The following is a 26,357-nucleotide window of genomic DNA, read 5'->3' as shown; positions in this document are numbered from 1 at the left end:
TAAATCATTTCTGCTACAGTTTTATATAAATTAAGAATTAAGAATTTATTTTATTATACCCTGATATCAGACAACTTATTTCATGTGAGGAATTAGACATCTTTGTGCTTTACAATGGAGTAGTGATGTGGAAGTCATTCTTCAGAGCAGGCAATTTCCTAAAGTGAATAGTATTTTTAAATTTCCAGCTTCAGAAGGCTTATAGAAGAGAGACAGACATTTCAGAACTCTGAATTACAGGTTCTTTCAAAATAATCATCTTCTGGCATCCAGAAATTAACCTCTCCACTATCATTCCTTATTACAGGCATTTATGCCCGTAATTGAGTATTAAAAGATATTTCTCTGCCAGAAGACAGTACAGGTGCTTATTTGTAAGCAAATGTGTAACAAGGTGCATCTTCAGTTAAAACTTTGAAAAGTGTCCAAGCAGATTGCACTGAATTAGAGAGAAATTAAGGAAGAGTCAAGCCTGAATCCTGCTCTCTTGCCTCAATAAGCTGGCATCTTTATCTTTTTTAATTTATTTTTTCTTTCCAAAAGTTATTTTAAATGCCTGTTACTTTAAATATACCTCATTTCAGTTTCCATGTTTACAGCAAGCATAAGTATCTTACACATTACCGGAAGAATAGAATTCTAGAAAAGAAAAATAAATATTTTATAGAATAGTCCTAGTCATTCTATTCCTAATTTGCTCTTATATAGTCTCAATTTCTCTTCCACTACAATTTAAAGTAACTCTAAATAAGTTTTAATTTTATATAAAAAGGAACAAAGCTACCTACTTGTTTTGCCGTGCTGAACCAGACCCAACGTCTATTTATCTGTGTGTCTAATGTCCAGTAATCCAGTAATGTCCAATTTCAGATGAAGCTGTAAGGCATCCAAATCCATTCTTATGTTTGTTTTTTAGGAGCTGGAGATTACCTAAATTAGAGATTATTTTGAGGTTTAATGTTCCTTCCAAATTCTTAGAGTTGATTCCTCTAATTCTGGATAATTTTGGCATCCTTAGCCTTTCTTAAATTCTTGACCTCAGAGCTTCCCATGGCAATGACCATGACACTTAATCATATTGTATTGAAATAAATAAAAACTTTTTTTTAATTTTGAAGTGCCCGTATTTTCTTCAGTCTTATCTGAAGACTTCAGGTAACTTATATGACATTAATGTCCCATTTTCTGCAGAGATAAGGATATGTGATCCTTTGCTAAACTTTCCTACATTCAGAGTTGATGGTGGAAAGAACAAATTTTCAGATTGCTCAGATAAATATGCATATGTGCACAAAATATTCTATTTAATTATACAGTAAAGTAAAAAATTAAGTATGATCTTTGGCCACTTAAGTACTCTTTCATCGTGCTAACATCACCAGTGCATACTGATTTTAATGGGAGTTGAAAGGATTCTTCACATTACTGGAATTACAGTACATTGCAGGATTGAGTCCGATGTTTTTTTCTCCATCTAGAAGTATTAGCATCACCATGTACAATTTCTGAACATTTTTAACACCTCCTAGTACTCAGGTGATTTTATCTGTCTGTATTTATGGAAAGCAAATAAATTTACAATATTAACAACTAAACTAGTATTCTGAGAGAAATGTAAACCATAGCAGAAACCAGCAAGCAGAATCTTCTCACTTTTTTTATGTGCTTTTCAGTGATTGCTTTTGTAATGTGAGTTTATGGCTTTAGGTCAATGGAGTATAATAAAACTGTAAAACACCTCAAATTCATTTCAACTTTTTAATGGTTGAAAAATGAAAATCAGATTTTTTTTAAGGTTATCTAAGTCATATTTTATTTTCTGTACTAGTTAAAATTGCAGTGCTGCAGTGTTATTACTATTTGCTATAGGAGAAAGATGCTTTTGCTGCTGAATAAGGCATAAAGCCAGCACCAGCAGATTACTTTCGGGAACAAGATCTGCTGGAGAAGGAGACCAGCTGAACATTATTACACTCAGCTGAAGGTAACCAAGAACAGCAATGTAAGGCAAAAGGCAGAAATCTGTTAGATCTAAACAATAGGAAGAGTTACTCTTTGTATCCTCTGTTTGCTTCTAGGTCTCTTAGTGCAGACTTGTGAATACACTTGTGAATCTCTGTTCTGGTATGCGTATAATTGGCTACATTCTCTAGCCTTTTTTCTTCAAGTCCTTGACTTGTTCAAGCAGTGCAACAGTACTCACCCAGGCTGGCACGAATATACCATGTGTTCTACAGCTGCTGTTGGTTTCAGCAGTTCCTGCTGCTCATTTCTGAATTTTGATCATAAGTCACTCAGTTGCAATTTTGGTGATAAAAATGTCAACAATGAGGAAAATGTAATTAAAGTACCTTTAGTAAAGTGCTCAGTAAAAAATACCAAAATATGTCAGGTAAATACCAGTAGAACAGATAAAGATGTTTCACATGCAGCCTAGAGGCTGACTCTTTGGACTGCCACCACAGGACTTTGGTAATTAGTTCAAACCTTTCTGTTGAGCACAGTAGTGCACCACGCTAAGACTACATAGCCAAGAAAAAAGTTTCCATTTGGGGAATATATTCTCCAGAAATGATGGAACAACTGCTGGACAATATGTGCTTTTTCACTTGGCTACCGTCTTTAGAGAAGATGACAGACCAATATTTTCTAACTATTGTGAGAATTTTCCAGTAAAAAATTTTCCATGGATGAAAACGTTTTACATGAGAAGTATCCAAAGAGGGTTTTATGTCTGGACATTCAGCTGAATATCAAGTTGTTCCAGCTTCCACTTGCTTTCCTGCTTCAGCAATCTACATATTTTCTCATCAAAGGTGTTATGACATGAGTCCTACTTTCCTGTTTACTGTATTCTGCAAGTCCAGCAAACAAAACAAGTGACACTTAGGAGTTTTTATTTTCATACCTGTTTGTTTTGTAACAGACTAGCACACCGCGCCTGGGGAGGCCGTCACCTGCCTATCAGGCAACGTACAGCAATGGAAACGTGTCAGAGCCACCCATAGGTGTTCGCCCTCTTGGAAAGGGTGAGGAGTCACTGAGGGGTAAAAATAAGGCTGACAGGAGTAGAGATTACGGTGCTGGGAGAATCAGCCTAACCAAAAGCCAATGAGACTCAAGTGCCACCCACAATAAAAGTCTCTCCCTTCTCATAACAGCAATGAGATTGTATGACATTTTATTGTCTTGAGTACACAGATTGCTGAGTAGTTCAGGGAATTAGGGAGACTGCTGTTCACAAATTTTCTTTTCTCTTCATATAAGCAATTTAGCCAAGCGCCTGGTAAGCTCTAAATACTCAAGCAATAGAAAGCCTAAAAGGGACTTTTTAAAATCTTCAGTAAAGACAATACAGTCTGTCTGCATAAAAACAAATTATTATTAATTCTGTAGGCACCATTTAAACCTCTGCATCTGGCCTTACACAGTAATGTACTACTGTAGCAAGTTCCCACTGCATGTATGCTAACATGCTGCTGCAGTTATTGGGTACCTGGAATGGAAAATGCTTTTTTTTTTTTTTTTTTTTAATGATCCCTCCTGTACCTGACTTCTGCTAAAGGTGCGTTTTCAGATCAAAGAATACGTGAAGTGAGCTATTTAGCTTGAGTCCTATAGTAAGCTTCTCTTTTTCAGATCCATTAGCCACAATTTTCATGGATCTCATAGGAAGTTTTGGACACCTAGAAAGATCTAGTATGCTGTTAACCATTAGGAAGTTTGTATGATTTGTTTAGTTACACTTACTTCCTCCTCTTGATCCTGCAGTGCCAGATTTCTGTGTAAGATCTTCAAAACTCAGTGGCTTTCAGTTTTTTTCTAGATTCAGATTAGAACAATCTTTAGTTTCATCTGTTTGTAATGTTTCCAGCAGCAGTTCCCAGCTTTGGGGTTCCCATACCAATGCTAATTTGCTGTGTTGGCAAATGTATAGCCCCCTTAAATCCAGTTTAACAACTCATTTATTTGAAAAATTCATAATTAATTGAGTTTCTAATTTGTCTTTTGGTAAAGTACCCCTGGATGCACAGCATTAAAAGTTCTATTGAAGTGTGGCCTGGTTAACTGATTAATAGATTCTGCTTCGTATAGGAGCCTCTTACATATGTGAGCATAATAATATTTTATCCCTTTCAGGAAAAAAAATGAAATAACTCGGGCAGAGAAATGCTTTGGTCTTGTTATTTAACTAATTTAATGTTGTGTGAAAAGGCCAGATTGACAATTCTACAGAAGTTCCTTTATTCATAGCACTGTTCTGCCACTGAAGTGACCCCTCCAGATTCCCACTACTCCCTTCTGCCTACCCGTGTGCTCCAACCTCAGGCAGATCTAATTTAGAGGGACAAATTCATTGTAGAATGCTGCTTCCCCTGGGCTTTGATTATCCAAATTCATGCAACTAATCTTTTTGTCATTATCTAGCTCTTCTTCTTCCTTCCAATGTCCTTTGGTAGCAATCTTGGGTACAATCTTGGCTACCCCTTTATGAACCATATGGAATAATCTGTTTCCCTATCTCTTCCCCCCCCCCCCCCAAACAGGTCTTTCCGGTGGTCTTTGGAGAGGATTTCCTTTTCCACAGTATCTTTGAAGGCTTCAAATCTCAACTACTTTGTAAGAATAATGGTGGTCTTGAAGTGGGGGAAGATATTATTCATCTCTTGCACTGTAGTAAGACTTAAAAAAAAAAAAAAAAAAAAAAGCTAGCTCTACTGGCCTTATAGCAGAGATTTTTAGCCTCCTTTCCTAACATGCACTTGCATGCTTATCAAATGTCTCAAAATGCCTTTGCCTGCATATCTGGGATAGGATTCGTTGGAATCTTCCGGCATCTTTACGCATCTAATCTGAGGACTGATTTGGGTATTTTGTATATCGCTAGTGATAACTATTTGTAGGAGTGAGCAGTATCTGTGTCAACACAAGAATATTATATATTAGAATATAAGAATACAAAATCTTTTACCTGTAAATAGGTTTCTATTTGTAGATTACCTGCAAAAAAAATTAAGATTCACTACACTATATGCACATGTTTTTAAATGTATTTTAGATGAACAAGCAAAAATATTTCAAGTTGGGTTGAAAATTACAATTGTTTTACAGAAAGAAGCATAGCAGTCTTTATACAGTAGTAGCTGAAATGAAGAAAAGAAGAGCCAAAAGAGCTGTCACTCATTACTATAAGTAATGAATGCTGACTGGGCTTGATAGAGAAAGACTTGGTGACAGTATAGCAGCAAGTGATTGCTAGTGCTGCAAAGACTGCACAAAAAAGATAGTGAAGTTCTTACTAATGAAAATTGCTTACTTATGCTTGTATCTTATTTCTTGACATGAGCTGTAGTGTTGTGCATATTGTTTTATCCCTGATTTCTGAAAGTGCTTAATGCTAGACATTTCTACATCTTGCGGTATTCCTTAGCTTTTTGTCTGTATCCAGCTTCTCTTCTACCATTGGAATTTGTTGTTGGCTTGGAACACTTTCTGAAATTTTATTTCTGTACCTTTGAGACGCAGTGCTGATGCACCTCAGTCCTTCACCTTTGTTTCTGTTGCCAGGACTTTCTTGAACAGAAATGTATATACATAAATCTTGTATTGGTGTTAAGTTTTCACAAATAGTTTCAGTATTACTGGAGAGCTATCTAGACTCCCATTGCAGTTTACAATGACTCTTCTGTTCTTCGGCAGTTGCTTTTACTCTGGTTAGTCTAAAAGCCTGAAGGCTGTATTTTTTATGCTGGCTGCAGAGTTTGAAGGGGCTGCTGATAGAGTCAAGTGTCAGAATGGTAGAATTTCCCTGTTCTGCGCTCCTTGCCTCTCCCTGGGACCTCCCTGAAATGCTTTAGACAGTTAAGAAGTTTTTCATGACAAAGTACAGAACAACTGATGAGCCAGAGGGTATTCACATCCTAAAACTTTCACTTTGGAAAATGACCTTGGCACTCCTTGCTTCTCTGATTGAAGTTCTTGCTGACCAACTGCTTTGCAAGAAAACTTGCCAAGTGAGTACAAAATTAACCCCAACTTGACTTCAAAAGCACACACTTAGAAAAATAAAATAAATCCAACTTACTATATACAGCAGTGAAAAATCAATATATTCACCAGCTTTAAAACCTTTTATTGGCCAGTTGCATTGTAGAGCTGAAAATACACCCAGAATTTGCAGTCAGAATGAATAAATCTCTGCTATGTGGTGCAAAACAACTCTAACCAAGAGAAGCAGCCTCTGTTTCTGCAAGTGAAAGATTTGGAGCTAATTGAACAAACAGTTAAACTTTAACCCTAAATGGCGTCTGCTTCTAGAATGGCATATTTCAACTGTGACAGTTCAGTACTGGAAATGTGTCCTTAGCAGAAGTTTGTGAGAGAATCCTTCAGCTGTTACTGTGATTCACTGCAGTCCTAACCTTTGATGTATTTGCAATGTTAGGACTCACACTCCTTCGCCTCTCCTGTATATCACAAGCAGTAGTAATTCTTATCTGTAGTTCTCTGCTATTTCAACATAGCATTTTGATCTTGGCTTGGAGCACTTTCTGAAATAACATTCCTGTTCTCCTGAGGCACTTTGTCAGAGCACCTCAGTCCTTGTTCTTCAGTATCCCCTCTATCTGGGTCTCTCCTGCACAGAAAGAGATAGAGGTGTTGGAAAATTTCTATGGTGCTTTTGAAATGTGCAAAAGTGGGCAATAAAATATGACCATTCTCCAGAATTTTAACAAAGTTCAGTCTTGAGCTGGGATGTAAAAGGCCACTGCCTTTACATTGATTTTTTTTTTTTTTGGTTCATTACTGCTACATCAAATCAGCTCTTTCTCTTTGTGATATATATCTCAATTTTATGCAGTTCTGGAGGGAGAGTTAACACTTTTTGAAGTTAGGGTGGAGGGTAGTCAAACTGGTGTGTCAGTCCCATCATTTTAAGCAGCTTTGAAATGAAATGGGAGATGGCAAGCAACATTGTAAAAAGAAAAAAAAAACACATACCCTTGAATCTAAAATGTTCTCTCTCTCTCTCTCTCTTTTTTTTTTTTTCCCACAAGAAGATTAAATTAGTTCAATACAGCTCTGGTTATAATGATCTGATTCCTGGTGCTACTGTGATTAAACTGGGTACATTAAAGTAAGCAATGATAAATTAAAAGCACAGTAGAAATCTTGGTGGGTGTGAACAGATGAGTAATCTTAATTGGAAATAAAATATGCCCATTATTCCGTGCTATAAATGGACTTTATATTATGAATTGCAGAGATAAAAACTTGATATGCAGTGCAGTGCCACATTAGAGATAAATTCAGTACAAGTGTACTGAGTAAAGCCTCTTCTTAGATTATTAAGGACAAACACAAGCTTTCAGGATGTCTCAGTAGCATTTCTTTGTACATGCAAAAAAGATACAAGCAGTAAACTTTTTGTTGTACACTCAAATTTTGACAATTCTTTTAGAAAATGCCCTGTAAATACTTTCCTTTAAAGTGGTGACACAGTATATTCCCATATCTCTTAACAGTAGTTAGTAAAATGGTTGAATGTAGAATTAGAACTAGTTCAAATTTGCAAATTTATAATGTGGATTTAATCTACAGTGGGGTTCCAGACTTAATCCATGGTGTAAAATATGGTGTTAATACGTATTTTAGTCTTTGTTCCTGGTATCTTTCACAGATTAAAAGACACAGAGACTCTAGGATATAAAGAGAACACTTTCCTGGTGATAGGGCACAGTGGCAGTCGTTCTCTCACAAGCTGTACTTCCCAGGCTGGCTAGCATAATCTGTGCTGTTTGGAAATGCATACAAAATGGCAGGAATCTCAAGCTGCCAAGTACTTACTTAGAGCCCAAGGAATCTAACAAAAATCTGTTTCTTTCAGTTTAATGGTTTCACGTGATCAACATGTATGACAGGACTCTTCATAAGTGGTGCATGGATACAATTGGCTTTTGTGAGAACTTGTTTTTTGTTCAGAAGTAGCATTTGCTATTATCTTGCTTCATTAGTAGAGTCTCTCATGACATTTCCATTGCTTCTCAGCAGGAACAAAAGAACGGACTGTGTGGGCTGGGGTGCTGACTGATAAAACAAAAGCACTTTGGGGCCTACTGAGTTGAAACTCTGCAATCTTTACCAAATTCCAGAAACCCGTCCTGGAGGGTTCCAGCTGTGAACAAGCTCTTTGAAGATCGTTTTGAGGTTCTCCCTTTTGTGATTGCTCTATGTGCAGCTACACAGATCCTATACTCCAAAGAAAGCGCACAATCTCTCTCTTCCCAGAAGACAAGTATTTCAGAGCATTCAGAGCTCTAGGAGGTTGACTGAGGCACTTCCATCACATACCACATTCTTTACCTGAAACCAAGTGATAGCCTTAAGAGTAAAAATAACTGCTGCCTTTCAAATGATGAAAGAAAATGAGTAGTTCCAATGCTCCTCTCTGTAACCTGACATTACAAATTGATATAAATCAGAGAATTTTGCATTTGAAAGCAAGACCTGATCCATACAGCCAAATGATCAGTGAAAGGAATGATCATCTAACTTCTGTGGTAATCAGACTGCAATATAGTGAGGAACCAACCTAGATAATTAACTGAGCAAAGAGTAGCCGTGTCAGCTCTGAGTGCTGACAGCTGGTGCTGTGTGTTTGCCAGCATGCCCCGTTGTGTTAAATTTAGTTACACTGAAATAACCTGCATGTACTATGTTTGTATTAAAAGATTTTGTTTTGCCTTATAGAAACACTGCTCTTCATGCAATTCAGCCTCCTGAGGGCTGAAGGTTACGGTGACAGAGAAGGCACCATGTCCAGAACTCACTAAGCTGGAGAATGTGATCTAAATAACTTTGTTCTACTGTACACCTCTGACCCTTGTTTTAGAAATTATTCACATGTGGGTGACTGCCAAATTCTTACTATATCTGCTTTATGCAACATTTCCACTGATCCTGAACTGCGCAGGATCTGAGGCAGCCAACTTATGAGATCATATATCACATTTATAAGCATCTCTAGAGACAGCTAATGCAGATACAGATAATGCAGAAAGATATTCCTTGGACTGGGAAGTTTGAGGACCTGTAGTCTTGAATTGCAAAAGTGAGGCAAGGTACCTTCTGGCTCATGCTTCTGTTTTGCCTATCCCAGCCCAATTTCACAAAAGCATAATTTATTTGCTTCTTTCCTACATAATGACAAAATAAATCTATGAGTTAACCCTGAGGAAGTACATGGTAATTGATAAGTATCCTACCTTACAGTCAGTAATGCTGGAATTAGTTTTGCTAGTTGGTTGATGAGAACCTGAAAGTGTTAATCCTCACATCCAATACATGATGTAAATCTTTTGTATAATTTCCATCTTTTTCCTATGCCAAAGATATCGTGGTGAGAGGGTTGGGGTGGTCTTTCTGCCAAGTTCATTTATCAGTTATGTAAATAGGCTCACTGGGTCCAGTCTGTGCCTTTTAGAAATCTAAAATGAATGCATATCAACTGCATTCTCCAAGGTTAGACTAACATCAATTTAATCTTCAAAGTATGTTATTCTTTTTTCCCCTGTTACATCCATGGATTTTATGCCTTTTTTTTTATAAAAGAACTATACTGCTTGCTAAATGGTTAATAAATACAAGTGAATCTGAATTCCTAAGCAATCAAATTCAAAGGTAACCCAGTCCTATGTATTTAGCACAAATTCAATGCATTTGCAATACTTAGGGCTAGACCCTCACTAAAGCAGCATTTAGGCTTACTCTAGCCTGGGGATTTTTAGAATCTAAGGGTAGAAATGTGTCTGGGCTTCAACACAGTACGTTAAGAGAGTTAAGTGGCCCGGTATATTGACATTAAAACTCAACTTTGAGGAAGAAGCCCTATAATTCAGAGAGACTTTATATGAAACTGCTGAAAGGTGGATGTGCCCAGAATCCTGCCTCACCACCTCCTTGTGCCCCAGGGTTCAGGGACTGAATTTCAGATTGCAGGGAAATGCTACACCACGTTTAGTGACAGTCAGGAACCATTTATAACCAGAAACAACTTTATCTCTGTATTACAGGTGGCAATGGTGCTCTATTACCCCTCTCTAGTATAATGTCATTGCAGCAATTATCAGACAAAAGGAGGTCAAAATTCAAATATTCTGTTAGCCTAGCAGGGATAAAATCTGTCTTCTAGAAGAGAATCTTAATCACTGGGCCATAGGCTTGAAGACTGTTTTTGAACAAAACAGTCCAGGGACTATTTGCAGATCTTTGAATCCAAGTAGCATGGCTTAATTTATTCTCATATTCATAAACTCTTGCTGTTCCCAAAACAATGTCTCTGTGTGCAAAGTGCTGAGAACAGCCCTTAACGCGTTCTCTGATGTGCTTTTAATCTGCGCCAGCTCGCTCCTTCCCAAACAATTCTTGAGCAGGGTGATGACTAGTATTTGCTAACAGTTAAATAGATGTGACCTTTTTAGATGTGAGTGTGAGCTCATTGGCTTGGAGTAGTTCTCTGCATGCTCAGAAGTGAAATTCAAAGGAGCATGAATCTTCAAAATTGAGCGGACACTGAACTAAAGAGATCTCAGAGCTGGTCTGCAAATCTCTCTTAGGTTAATAATGCACATATGAGCAATTATCAGTGATATGACCCTAGGAGTTTCTGAAAAGCCCAACCAGTATGTCACTCCCCCACAAGTATAAAAGTTACAGAGATAATAGCAAAGCACTTTTATGTAATGCTAATTAGTACACGTGCGCATACCTTTGGTGCTATACTCTGAATAATAGTTTGACAAGGATAATATAGTCTGGCAAGGATTTATTACCAGATATTCAACTTCTGATTGATCTCCAGAGATATTTTTAAATATAAAGTTAAAGAACTCATCATTCTCTATTTAGAATTTTTACTTTGTTTTCCTTTTTCTTTGTCTGTTCTTTCTTTTCCTTCTGTCTTGCCTACCTGCCTGCCTGCCATAGTGGACAGCTTTAGTCCAGTAACTTGGTATGAGGCTATCAGGCTTTCTTGCTGGATTTATCAAAGACAACAGCACAGATGAAGAAAGTTCAGACAGCCATTCTTTGAGGTTACAAAGCTTAAACAAATTCACATTGGCCTTTTATCGGCAATAACTCTCCTTACACACCTTGCATTCCCCTCTCTTTTATGCTCACCTCAGAGCTAATTACCACCCTTTAACCTGCAGTAACTTTGATATCGGATCTCTCTCCTGCAGCTATTACCGTGCACGTTGAAGTGGATGGTTCACAGAATTTGGGACTTCTGTGGAATGGGAAGGGGAGAAGTACGGTTTTTGTCCTATGTTTTATTGGCTGACACTGCCACCCTGTGAATTCATGTCCCTCTTTCTAAACAGATATGCACACATCCATTTGGAAATGACACCCTCTGTTCTTTGTCTCTTGGCATAGAAAATATTGAACTGAAACCTCAGGGAACCTTTTATTTCATGTGTGCTGCTTTATTTCACTTCCTGCTCCCCAGCATGACTTAATAGAAAAAGTAAATATAAAAAATAAAACAATTTATCATCAGATTTTGCATAAAGAAGATGATGACCCAACTAATGGCTCACTAATTACAGGCTTCCATGAAAGCTGACTAGTATATCTTGAAATAGATTTGATATGATCAGCTATTAGAAATGACATCCTTTTCAAGGACCTAAGTTTAGAAGGTTGTTTTTAAACCAATACAATGAATTTGCCCCACTAAGCATTTTTCCTTTTTAGTATTAGCATTTCCTCCATGTTAAGGAAGTATTTCTTACACACAGAGAATTCATTTTTAAATGTAAGCCATGTAACTCCATCAGGTTATTTTGTATAGCTCATACTAACAGCTAGTAGCAGCCTCTTATGCAACCAAAACTGTGAGATGCTCCTGGTGTGCTACAGGTCTTTCATAAACACTGGAATAAGATCCATTTTCATATCTATAGAATCATAGTGTGAGCGAAAAAATGTAATCTGTGCCTCCTAAGTTATGGTAACAAAAGAATCCTTGAAAGGCATCTTGGTGGCTGTCAATGCAATGTGAATACATCTCTGGGGTACTTAAATTCTTTTCATAATTTTCCAGCATTTTACTCGACAAGGTTTCAGGAAGGAGTGAGTCCTTATTTGGTGGGATGTTTTCTCAGGTTCTAGTGGAAACGAATACTGAAGAAGTGATCCATAGCTTTGTGCACTAAGGGAGATTCATTCTGTAAAGTTGTAGAAACAGCTATTGGAAGCCTGGTTTTTGTGTGTGTGTGGTTTTTTTCTTTTCTTTTTTTTTAATATTCCAAAGATTGTAGATCAAATATCTTCAATTTGTAAGTAAAAGAATATTCGGGGGAGAAGGGGACTGTTGATCTTTCAGCTGTAATTATTGTTATTTTTTCTCTTGAAGCTTAAAGCTACAAATTCGCTTTGCAGTCTGGTAGTCGCGCTGAATGTTTTATTCATCTTTTGTATTCAAATTTTTTAAAGATTTGGTGGCCAAATTCTGTTTCCAGGGATACCTCTTCAAGCCTGGTTATTCTCCTGGGACTGAGTGGATGCCACAAATGTGGTCCTGTATAGGCTGCAGTAATACTGATGAGGAGTAGAAAGAGTGAGAGGATTTAACTGCTGTAATCCATACTGCTCTGCTTCTCTACTGAAAAAAGGCTGTAAACTCTAAACAGACAAGTATATACTTTTCTCAATAGTGAAATTCACATAAAATAGGGGAAAAGCAATACTTTCCTAGAGAATGAATATCAGAGGAATCTAAGGTACCAATCCTAAAGCTTCCAAAAGTCATCTTGGAAAAATCAGGCAATATGCTATTGAACGTGCAGCTGGAAGCCTTCATTGAAATGTTTTCTTGTTAATAAAGTCAAAATTCATTCTGAAATATTTCTCTTCTCATCTCCTAAAAACAGTGAAAAGTTCAGTGAGTTTCTGCATCTATCAATCTATTAAAACAATCTCTTAATCTAAAAGCAAGGTCCATAAACATGGCCTTACAAGAAAGTTTGCAGCAATGTACGAAGGGCATTGTGGAGCCAGTTAGGCAATGTCAGTTAAGATAAAGCAGGCCACCTAGCAAAAAAGTGAAATCCCACATTTCTCCAGTATCCTGAAAGTAAAAGTTGTCGTTATAGTTTTGGCTTCATTTAACCTGTAACATACTGTGATATATTGTAATAAAACACAGAATATGACAATTCAGCTTTCTTTGTCTTCAAATACAGTCTAGAATAGGTGAATAAGTTAGCTAAAAAATCCAGGCATTTCTGAAATATCAGGTTCAGGGCTTTTAAAGGCTTGAACATAACAGTATTATTCAATTATACAATTCCAAGCATACAAATTACAGGTTCTTTAAAGACACTTATTAAAATACACATAGATACTTTCATGATTGCAGAGTACTTTGTGAATAAAGCTTCCCCACATCTACGTGGCAGAAGTGTTTTTGGCCTCAGTGAGGAACCAAGATATTAAAGTGATTTTACTGCATCCACCTTCTCAAACCATGAGTGTCCTCAGAACATGTGTAGATGCAGATGAAAGAATCAGTATCCCACCTTTTCATGTGATATCCAAGTGGTTACAATAACCGCTTGGGATATGGAGGAATGAATTTCAAATCTATCCTTCTGCACTGAAATAGAAATTTGAATATAATGTCCCACCTTTCAGAAAACCCTGCTAACAATTGGGTAATGAAGGGATCTTTTCAATGCTTGCCTGTTTAAGCTGAACCACTTATTAAACATTCAGTGGTGCTAACTTTCCACACACAGTTCAAAGCATTTAGTAACTAGAGCAGCCTGAAGGATACATTGATTTTCAAATGCTTCAGAAACACTGAAAAGCATTAAAATATATAGATAATAAAATACAAATATAATATATATGTATATATAATGTATGTATAGATATAGATATATAAATAATCAGTTTTTCCTCATCTCTGATAACTGTCCTAAATGTTAGACACAGGAAAGGCCTTTTTTTCCTGCTCCTCTAATCAAAGCAAAAAAGACTAATTTTGTTTCACCGCTTGTGAATCCCAAGCCTATTTGTAGTAGGGATAGTATCTTCCTCTAGTCTGGGTTTAGCATCCTCAGTACATTTGACAGAACAGGTTTGGGCATCTCCCAAACTTAATATTTCCTGCAAAGCTTCTTCATTTGCTATTTTTTGGGAATGCATACTGTTTGAGCCCCTAACTTTTGCCAGGTATTATAATAAATACCCTACTGGGGTGCTTCCTCTGAACAACAGGGTAGCTAAATTTTAAACTGTGTTTAAATCCTAATTGTCATGGTAGACTTAGGAGTCCAATTTTCATACTGAGTGTCTATGTTAGAATCCCTTACTCACATCAAAGTGTTGAAATAGTTGCATGGATACAAATCCTCAAAAAAAATATGATGTGAAAACTGAACTGTTCCAAATAGGTGCTGAAACATGATGAGGGGCCCGTATAATAAAAACAAAAAGCACTGAATGCATGTAGATACTAGATTTGATTTTTTATTTTTTTTGGGGGGGGGTATAATTAGATAGACAGGCATCAAACTGCTGCTCATCTCCAGCTGCTTTTAGAAATCGTAGACATACAGAAACAATGTTTTAAATAGTGATAAAACAATAAAAATATGGTGGATCAATTATTGTCCTCCAACTTTTTAACTACAATGAGAAATTCATAAATATATCCAAGGACAGAACTCTACCTTTGAGGTTTGAAAGCTTGATGATGCTGTACTTTTTTGGACACAAAAGATGTTAAATAGTTTGAGAGACCTGAATGGACCTTTAATGAATCTCAGTAATGGAGAAGTGATTCAGAATGAATGGAGATAATTAACAGATTGGAGTTCTGCAAGCAACAGGTAATTGGATTATTGGTGGATAATTTGTTTCCACAGACATTTTTACTATCTGGCCATATGCAATATTTCATTCTTATCTTTTTATTCAAATGAAAATTGTCTTCAAACCTTGGTTTATCCCCAGTATGATCTTGGCTATTAAGCTCCTGAAAGAGAAAGGTACCATTTTAAAAATATTATTTTCAGTGACATGTCTCTCATTTTAATTGTATAATGGCAATTATTTCCATTTTTTTATGATGGCTGTGCCATCAGGATCCTGCAGTGATAGACAGAATTACAGTCCCTTTATTTTTCTAATACTAAATGTACTACTAGTAGTGAGACTCTTAAGTAATGGCCTATAGTAAATTCTTCTTCAGCAAGGTTAGCAAAAATAAAATTGTATATAACTTCATAGGATCAAATAAACAAGGTGGAAAACATGACAGATGAACTTTATTGAACCTGCATTTGTGCATGGTGCTGGGCTCTTTTATTAAGATAACCTGTATGATAAGATTGTGGATAGTCTGATGCAAACCTCTCCTTTTATTCCTTCGTCATACATAGCACAATTATTTTCTTCCTGAATCCTGTCTTTTCTATAGAAGAATTGAAATTGCCATTCTATCCCTCTGCTTTATATTTGGCCCCCATATGGGTAGGGTTACTATTCCATAGTAGAGCCACTCTCTACCAAGCAGGTAGTTTCTCTTCTTCTATATTCTAACGCTCACGAATACACTTTCTTTTCCTGCCTTCTTTCCTGCCTGTAATTTTTAAATAGGGCAAGAACTAGTCCTAATGATTTTTAAAAATACTTGCAGTCAGTGCCTCTAGTCAAAGTCATTTGTCGGGGGTTTTTTTTAGATTGATGTTAATGTCAATCGTTTTTTCTCCTTAGGAATTCTTTTAATGACCCTGTCGGTTGGTAATCCATGGTCCTTGAAAGCAAAGCAAAGTACATTGCTTTTCTCTGCACTAACTCAACAGTCCAGTCAGCTGGAACAGACTAAAGGGAACACACAGGCTAATAACATTTGCATTGATTGGATGTGAATTTCAGTTATTACAATCCAGCTGTAAAGAAGCATTGGGAATTTGGCACTTATTCGTATGTTTGTTTTTAAGAGAGAGAGAGCAAACAAAGAAAGCATAGGTTTTTTTTGGTGATGGGTACTTATAGTAAGCCTACCTGATTTCTTCTCCAGGGGTGTTTTAAAATTCCTCTAATCTTTCCTGAATAAATACAGTTCCATTAGGAATGGGACAGCAGAAATTTGCCACCTGTTAGATGAAGTGGGGCACTTATCTTTTTACCTATTGTGAAGAATGCGGGATCCTGCCATCTCTGGCAACCTGTCACATAACCCAGTTGCCACCGGGCTGCTGGGAAGAGCTCATTCTGTTTCACCTCGTACCCTCTCCAGATGTTCTCCAGTTGACAGACCTCATATGAACAAGCAAACTTTTTCTCATCCTTGTATAAAGTTTCCCTGTAGCCCTAGAAATCCAACTAAGCTCACACAATTGTCTCCTCCAGCATGAAAGAATGCAGTCAGAGATGACACCAATTAAACTATGAGCATATTTAAACTGATCAAAATTTTAAAGGATCTTGCTGGATCAAGGCCTGGCAATCATGTCTGTGTATGTATTTTCTGACTCATTATACTGCAGTTTATTGCAATTCCACGCTTCTTTTGCAGGTATCATGAGACATACCTATGTTCTCTGGTGATTATAGGTAGCAGTGTTCTATGGTCCTGAAAACCATTTCCTACTGGGATCCAAGTTACTGTGCCCTTGGGCTCTAATATATGCATTGTATACATCTTTATACCTCTTCAGTAAGTTTTCTTTCCTTACAGCTTTGGGTGTTTTTCTTTCCTCCATAAGCCTATTACAAAATTTGTCAAAAAATGCTTAAGAGGAAGAATTTTTATTTAGTTGAGACAATGATATGTGAATTCTAATAAAACAAAAGGAGAAAAAGATAGTGACTTCGAAATACAGACCCAGTTTTTCCCAGCAGGTCGCAATGTCAGCTCATTCCTTTTACACAGCAGTGTTGCTATAGGGGACAGAGTAGTATTATCACAAAAGACAACATTTGACCCTGAATTTTTATGTGACAAAATTGCATCAAGAATTTACACCACACCTTGAACGTGAACTTGAGAAAATAGTTAGCTGAAAAAGGTGATAACAATTCAGCAAGTCAGTTAATGAGATAGGTTCCACCACCATCCTGTGGAAAATGACCTCCCAGATAGCTACAAATTTAGTAGTTATGGCTGGCAAATTTGTATTTGGCTTAATTATCATTTAAGTACATTGATAATTAGTATACCATATATAAGTGGGCAAATAAAAAGGAAAGGATATACTTTGTCATTATTTATGCCTTTATGGTTAAGTTCCTAAGACATCCCGGCAGAGTATGTGGTGTCTGGGTATCCTGAATATTAGTCCCTCCTAGTAAGGAAAAACTGATGGTTATGCCCCCTTATTGTCATAGGCATGAGTTTCTCAAGTTAATACCTATGTTCACAATGATTTAATTGATTCATTCAATTCTCTTCTGCTCTGGTTGAACAAGTGTCATTCTGATTTCACAGATTTTACAGGATAGAGTACAACTACTGAATAAGTATCTATTTGGCTGGATCAATCCAGTAAGTAAAAGTAGGCTGCTAACAGACTGATTTGGTCTGTGTGTGTGTAAAGGACAGGCTACAATGTGGAAAGGGTGTAATTTATGCTTAAAAACAAATTGGAAGGCAAAGAAAGTACCTCTGGACAAAATGAACTGAAGAAAAGAGAGCTTAAGAGTCCACTTACATCCCCTTATCACACTTTTCTGATGCTGATGTGGTAGGAGAAAATAGAAACAATGCTTTTTACACTTTTAGTATTGAGTTGTGTAGGCAGCATGTCAAAAAATGACTAATATAACTGGCAGAGTGGGACTGAGGTCTTGAAATGACATGGCTTCAGGGCAATGGAGAGAAAGGAGGAGTCCCAGGCTTGGAGCCCAGTGAGAGGTGCATTATCACACAGGAGAACTGCAACACAGTTTAAATAGGATCAGACAGGGGTAGCACTATATTACTGCCCAGGACTTTCTTTGTAACCAGCCATGGTTTCGTATTCAAGTGTTTTACAGAGATGGAAGACACTGAAACACAATGCAAAAGTAAAAAAAATAAAAAAAATTCAAAATATTGATGCAAAGTTTATATGAACTGGAATCACAGATTATGAGTGGAATTCTTGGTGTGACTATAAGCTAAAAACTGCATAATAAAAAAGAGAAATTTTACTCATTTATGAGCACATGTTTGACCAATCTGACATTACTGAAGCATGATACTAAAATCTGTGTGATTGTAATACTAGCATCAGCAGTAATAACCTATGTAAGGGGATGAAAAAGAGGTCAAGTGACATTTTATGAAAAAGACCTCTTTCCGACTGAGGCTGAGAGAAGAGGATGATTGGCTCCCTAAGGACTTATTTGTTATGCCAAGAAAAAAAGCAAAACGCAAGGCAAAACACCTAAGTTGTCATAGGAGACTTCAGCCTGAGAAGCTTGCTGGAAAGTTAGTCAAATGTTGACAAGATTACTAAAAATTATAGGTTCAACTTCATCATTCAAACCGGACTGCCACAGGTATAGGAAAATTTTGTACTGGGTATGATTTCATTATGAAAAAAGAACTGGTTACAGATTAAAAATGAGTGCTGTTTAGGAGCAGATTTTATGATTTTTATTAGATTTGTAATGTACAAACAGAATAATATCCATATTTTATTCATATATACATGTAAATTGTTATGGATCAAATAATATGGAGAAAAAGTACTGAACAGAAAAATGTAAATGACATTTGGGAATCACATTTAAACGAGTTTATTGCATAAAATCTGCAAGGAAAAGTTGGCAACATTGACATTCAAAAATATATTGAATAAGAGTAGAAATGGAAGAAAATTCACAACAAAGAGGGGTAAAAAAAGGAAAATTACAGCATTGAATATAATAGAAAAGAACTGGATTATTGAAAATGGATAAAGGAAGGAAAAGATCTCAGAGAGAGGTCTTTGACAGCTTTAAGAATAAAAAATTTTCACAATAGTACTAATATAATAGTGAATGGAAATGTAAAAATATCAGTAATAACACAGAAAAAGCTGGGATATTCCAGAAACATGCCTGTGTTGTATTTGGGAGGAAAGTGTCTCAGAACTGATCCTGGCAGAAACTGGATGTCTGCTTCTGGACTTAGTAACTGAAAAGCCAAAGGTGAGTAATATATACAATCCAGATGGATTCACTGATGGAAAGAGAAGTGTTGGAAAAATTTGATTGTAATAGCCACTTACCAGTTATGCAGTCCGGAGCTAGATACCCTGTTTGGGATGATTATGAGTTTGGTTGAAGAAAATGATAAGATCAGCATCACATTAGAGTAAAGGGTTGTCCTTTACCTGAAAACATTTTGATTCAGAGAGAAGAATAACACAAAATCAATGTGGCACACATTAAATGGCAAGGCAATAGGTCTGAAAAATGAAACCATAAACTGAGTTGCTGTGCTTCTATGGAGGACCCAAAATAATTATCCCTTGGCCTAGGTGGTGTTTAAAGTCCATGGCCTGAAAGAAACACATCAACTCAAAACTGATGAAGTTTGAAAGTGATACAAAAGCTTGATGAATGAATAATAGGGGAGACAGGTCACGATACAAAACCCTCTGCATAACTAAACAAAATAGTTTATTATTACCCAACAGAAAGGCTTTCACAGAGAACAGCAATCTGAGCAGTGGTTTCCAGGCAGGGGACACTAGACTGAGACTACTAAATCTTTCTCCAAACCAGTACTCAGAAGGACTAATGTGATGTTGATATGCACAGATACAGCAAGTACAAAGAGGTTGTAATAATGTCTGTGTTGCAGGTATGGAATAGTCCAGCCAGTTCTCATGTTCAAAATTGAGAATAATAATGCAAAAAGGATAAGGTTCAGGTAAAAGCTATGTGTTTTATCGCTGATGGTTAGGAAATGTTCTTTTGGGCACTGATGTCCCAAGGTGTGCTAATTCTGACTTTGGATTCGCTATTGGCTTTCTTCTTTACTTAGTCTTCTTTCTCAGTCGTCTTGCTCCTGCATCAGAGAGCAGAGAAGACTATGGGAACATGGATGCTGCATCACATCCTCTGTTTAAGATGCGGTAGTGGGAATAGTGAATTGTGATTGTGAATTGTGATTGCTAGTTTTACCCCTTTTTTATTGAGGCTTGCTCTCTGTCTCTGAGCATGACACTTGTCTTTGTAATGCAACCGTTGATTGAAGGATATAGGTTTCTGCCTGATGACCGTGTTAACTGGTAAATTTGTCATTGACAATGAGTTAAATTTCTAGTGAAAAGAAAATAAGAACATAAGAAATGCTCTGTTAGATGAGACTAATGGTCCATCTAGCCCAGTATTCTGCCTCCAACAGTGACAACAGCAGACTTTATGTAGGGATAAGTAAAAGTCAATATAGTATATGCACTGGAGAACAAGAAAGTACCATTCAAATGCAAAGAGTAATTCCCTATTATTTAAAATGGGTACAGAAATTCCTGGATCATTTGCAGAACAAGAACGTGCAGAAGAAATGTTCTCTCTTACAGGCATGGTTTAGCTGTTAGGCAAGATAGGAAGTAGACTAGCAGACAGTTTCAACACTGGATGCTAAGTCCCGTGACTGCTTACATACTTGTAAGAGAGAGGAAAGTGCTCCCTTGCTTTCAGAAGCAAGCTTTTCCCCAGCATCCCCCTGTACCCTCACACTTTGCACTGAGTGCAAAACACTTCCAAGTCTTCCTCCTACTCTGCCTTCACCACAAACAAAAATTCCCCAGCTGCCCCAAAATAAATGATTTTATCCATCTCTTTGGTGGAAAATTCAATTTTGCCCTTAATGCTGCTAGCATTTTTGAGCTAGCCCTGATCCATTATGTTTATGCATAGAAACTGACTGATATTTAAAACACTAAACTGTATATTAAAATAACAATGTAAAAAATACTTTGATAAGCGAAAATAAACAAACCCCAAAGTCAGCCTGATATAGCTTATTATGATGGCTCATTCTACTGCAGTGTCATAGATAAAACAGAGACAAGCTCATTCCAAATGAAGCATTGTTGACTAAAAGGTAGAAGTGGGGAGAAAAACAGAACACAGCACAAATCCATCTGGGACATCTGCAACAGTGTAATTGAGCAGTTACTTTCTTCTCCAACATTTAAAATAGAACAAAGCATTTCTTTCTTCAAATTATACGACATAATCAAATACGTCTTTATGATAAAGCAAAGAAGTAAAACTGCATAACTTTAAGATTTAAGGCATGAACTGGATAATACTGCATCAAGACAATCTACTGCTGAATCAAAATTGGACAGTAATGACTCTTGCTGGGCAAATATTGCAGAGAAGTATTTGAGAACATTCCTTCTCACATAAACAATGAACTCACTTGCAAACCTCTATTTGATTCCACGGACATTTGTGTGAATCAAATTTAACATTTTACAAGTATGCATGTGATTATATATTTACATTTGAATGACTTGCAGATATGTATTGTCTAGAGCTGTTCAAAAAATGAATTTCTGAAATGTCAGAGAAAATAAGCATGCAGGGATATTTTCTTCATACCCTTTTGCTAGCACGTTCCTCTACCCGTATATATTATTACATTTTACTTTGGTATTCATAGATCTTGCCAAAGCATAGTACAAGTTATCATGGTAAAGAAAAAAAAAAACATCTTGAGACATTACTGTCCTAGTTTATCAGTTCAATGCTCTTTTAAAAACCTTTTAGGCATGCACTTAAAGACTTATTTATATGGAGTCCCATTTCAGTGATTCTGTCATGAACTGCTGTATCTATGACTAAAATATAGTGTCAGTATTGGTGTGCACTCTTGATAATGGAGAGTTACAGAAAGTTTTGATTCTAGAAAGTGTTAAGCTCTTTTCTTTTTATCTAATGAAATGTCAGAGTGACCAAAGCGATCAGAAAGAATCGTCTAATAATTCATGGCTTTTTAATATATAAGGAAATGGCATGGAGAACGCTAGGGGGTGGAGTCTAAAACAACAGACATTTAGACTGGAAGTGAGGCCACCATTTGGTAACTGTTGAAATAGAAAGATGTGAAGGAGTAACATTCACTCGAGGCCTTTAAATCAAACGCTGCTGTGTCCTGTCTGATGCAGGAGCTGTTGGGTGAAAGCCTATGGCTCTGTGATGTGTTAGATGTCAGATGATCGAAGCCTTCTAATCTCAGAATCAGTGACACCTGGCATGGTTATCCAGCCCGCCAAAACCTTAGAAGTCATTGGAGCTATTCATATGTGTAAAGCCAAGGCTTCAGTGTTCTGGGTTTCTTTTTTCTGGCTGACTCGAGTGCTTTATAATTTCAGGACAGAGCCCTCAGTCTCTGCTCAGGAGCAATGAACGCAGATGCTTTCCTGAGCGGGCGGCGAGGCTTGTTAGCTTTTGGGTTGGAACGACAGCATAAACCACACCTGATACAAGAGAAGTGGGAGTCAAGTGAATGTGATATTATTTTTAACCAAAGGAATAATGTTCACACAGTAGGACAAAAAAAGTGAAACCTCATAGAAATTGCAGGAAACAGTTATCAAATAGACAGGTAGTAAAAAGGAAAATTCTCTTTGTTTGTCAAAGGCTGCTGGTGTTTCTAGGGTACTTTTTCTGGTGCTGGGGAGGGAGAATCTCTCTTCAAAGGTGCTTAAGACAGGAAGAAACTTTCCAAAATCTAAAGAATGGAAAGAACAGTGAATAATGAGGAAGTATTTGTGTTGCTCCTCAAATCAAACAGAAATTTGAAAGCATTAATAAGAAAGGCACCCTGGGTAGCTAAACCTATATTAATACCACAGGGATGACAGAATGATTTAAAATATGGTTCCAATTCATTTGAAAATGTTGCAAAGGATAATCTTTATAACAGGAGGTGATTATGACTAAACTTTTACATCCTTTTTATTGCCTTTTTCAGGGTCATAAGAAAGTGATTTTCCTCTCAAATTGCAATGGGTATATGCAACACTTGTTCAAAGACTGGAGACATGGAGAACATGTTTTCGTGACTACATAATACGCTTTTAATTACCATGAGGCAACTGAAATTGTGGTGTCCCGGGATCAATGTAAGATACTGAAATTGCTCATTTTCAGCTCATGCCTATGATCGAACAAAGGACTTAAGCATGTGTTTAATTTTTACCTTATATATAGTTACCTTAGCTTTAGTGGAATGTGCTCTGTATTAAACATTACTGTGTACTTAACTGCTTTACTGGATTAATGCCCATTTCCAGGTGACTAGTACTGAGCATCTGTTCTTTAGACCTCTTGAAAATGTCATTGATGAACCTGGTATAGGCTGTCACCCTCTAACTGAGTCAAAGAAGGTGAATTCTTGTCTATGCACAATGGCTACAAATGAAGGATGGAGATCACAAATCCTAACAGAGTTAAAAAACACATGTATGCTGAGCAACATGAAAATGAATGCTAACTGTCCTTTTTTTGCTTTTGGAAAATAAATGCATTTTGGAAAATGTCTAAAAAATTTTCATTGCAAGGCTTGTTTCTCTGGAACAGAGAAGATAGATAAATTTGGAAAAGAGAATCCGGCAGTGTTCCTGCTTTTTACGGGATTTGTCAATTATGGTAAAGAGCTTCAGCCTGTGGGGTTCCAGCTCACCAGCACTAACTTCACTGCAGATAAAACAAAGCAAGTAATGGTTTCTGCTCTGCAAAATGACTTGTGAACTATATTTCCTAGAATGGAAAATTGTTTCTGCACATTAAGAATTAATGCAGAGCTAATTTTTCCATATATGATAAAGGTCCCAGTAGAAACCTGTCACTAGTTTCAATCTTAGATCAAATATGGTCACACTTTAACTTCATTATTGAGGACTTAATTGTGATAGCAAGAACAAGACTAATTAAAGCCAATTTTTCTACGTGCTTTCAATATTAACAGTGATCTAAAATAATTCTTTAGATTCTGTCTGTTTTAAAAATAGCTTTCTCTGAGCTTATATTTATGTTTGTTTGTTTTCTTTTTCTTTCTTTCAGATATCTAGAATATATACTTGTATGTTGTTTTCCAACTTTTGCTCCATCTTCCTAAAATGCATTTCTATTTCTACTCAGACCAGGATTACTTAGACGTAACAAGCCTTCATTTCCCAAGTGCAGTACAGCACAATTGCTCTCCATATTTCAGAGAGTCAACTGATTTTCCTTTAGGCTCGATTCTTAGGACAAACTCTTAGCAGCTCTTAACACTTTTCTCTGTCTACTGAGGTGATTTACTAATTTTTGGTCTGCACAAAATGTGGGACTTGCACATATTCTTTCTGAGTTCATAACTATAATTCTTTGTGTTTGATTTCATCAGGAGTCAAATAATTCAAGAGAAGAAGGTCAGCATTTGTGAAATCTGGGGTTACTGCTGCTTCTTAAAGAAGGTCAAACGGAGCTACTAAATGGAGCTATTCATAAAAAAAAAAAAAAAAAGGAAGCCCTCCAACCTCTACAAATAGAGCAAGATGTAGAGCTTCATTCCCCAGCTCGTGCTGCCAGTCTGTCTAAACTTCAAAGTTTAAATGTGAGCAATTATATTTCCTGCTCATTAATATGAGCGCTTTAGCAAGAAATTCAAGTCCCATTATTTTCATGAATCTTAGGATTTATTTTCCTGACTATGACTCTTTGCAAAGCTTGTCTACAAAAGTATAAAGTGATAAAGCTACCCTCTAGATCAAATGAAATTATTAATTGTGAACAGAACTGATTAAAAACAAAAAAAGAAATAATGGAAATGTTATCATTTTGTATAAGCTTGGCTTTTATACAACTCTCTTCATAGGTACTTTATCAGATCAACTGAATTTTTTATTCTGTTAAGAAACACTCAGGCCTTCCTTGAAATCAATCAGCATCTTATCATTTCAGTCAGTTTTCAGATAATTTCTATAACAGTTTTCAATCAATTTTTTCTTCAACAGCATAGACCTGGTTTTGAATGTCAGTTACCTGACCATTTTTTTTGTCAAATTAACAGCAAATAATGAAAATCTCCTTTTTATTTTCTTTCTCTCCCTCCCTTCCTTCCTTTCTTTTTTCTTCCTCCTTCCATCCATCCTTCCTTTCTTCCTTCCCCTTCTTTCCTTCTCCCTTCATTTCTTCCTTTTCTTTTTCTCTCTCACACCTTTTTCTTTCTCTCCCTTTGTCTTTCTCTTTTTCTCTTTCTTTTTTTTCCTTTCTTTCTTTCTCTCTTTCAAAAAAGTCATCTAGAAATAATGAAATTACCAACTTGGTAATATTGTCTTACTATAGGGCAAGCATAAAAACTTTTTGGAATTTATGAATTACGTACAATGGGTTTGCTGAGCTTGGTTTTGGGCATAGTCATTAAACTGTTGTTTCATTATTAGTTCAGTTGTAAAGACTTCAGTTTAATGCTGCCACCTGATCATTTTCCAAATGGCCTGGCTGGTTTAACTGTGAACTTACACCTTGTTTTTGGAGCTACAGCTCACATGCCAAGTAAGCTCACATTAAGATTCAGTAACTTTTTTCTAGCCTAGTTGTTTTTCTTGCTGTTTTAGAAGTGGCAGCTCTGCTTCAGCTTCACTGTCTTTTCATACTTGCTTGAAGTGGTCATATGCTTTAGACCACTTATGCATTGTTAGTCATGTCAAAATTTAATTTTATTTCAGTGGTGCCAGAGCTGCATTTTTGTAAGGGTTTTCATAGTTTTAAGGTCTATCTGTATAAAACATATATAAACCTGGATTTTAGTGGGAATTAAGCACTTAAGTTCCCTTAAAAGCCAGACTCTGTCTCTCTCTCTTCCCTTCATTCTCTCTCTAACATTTTTATTACCAATTATATATATATATATATGCATATGTTATATAAACCTTTAGTCTTTTCTTAAAGCCTGAATTTTGATCTTAATGATATCTTGTGGGAATGAGTGCTATAAGTTGACTAGGCATTGTGTACAATCTTTTTATGGGTTCTATATCTGTTGCTACAAAACTCAAGCAATTAGAGAGTGTGAGAGCTGCCCACTTTAATACTCTTTCATATCATATTTATTCCTTCAGAAAGAGAGAAGCAGTTTTATTCTTTTTGTTTCCTGATATTATACCATCAATTTGTGTTTCAGAAACTGTGTGTTTGTTAAGAGATAACATCAGTCACACATAGCATTGAATTAAATACATTTTCTTATCAGGGTTATTTTATATTTTTTGGTTAGAAGTATACAATTTCTGTCACCCAATTTTTGTTCCTGTAAAATCACTACACTTGTATGACTTAGATGTTATAAAAAACATCAACAACCT

Source organism: Apteryx mantelli, chromosome 4 (assembly GCF_036417845.1).
Source record: "Apteryx mantelli isolate bAptMan1 chromosome 4, bAptMan1.hap1, whole genome shotgun sequence".
In the NCBI taxonomy this organism is placed as follows: domain Eukaryota; kingdom Metazoa; phylum Chordata; class Aves; order Apterygiformes; family Apterygidae; genus Apteryx; species Apteryx mantelli.
This window is presented reverse-complemented; position numbering follows the sequence as displayed.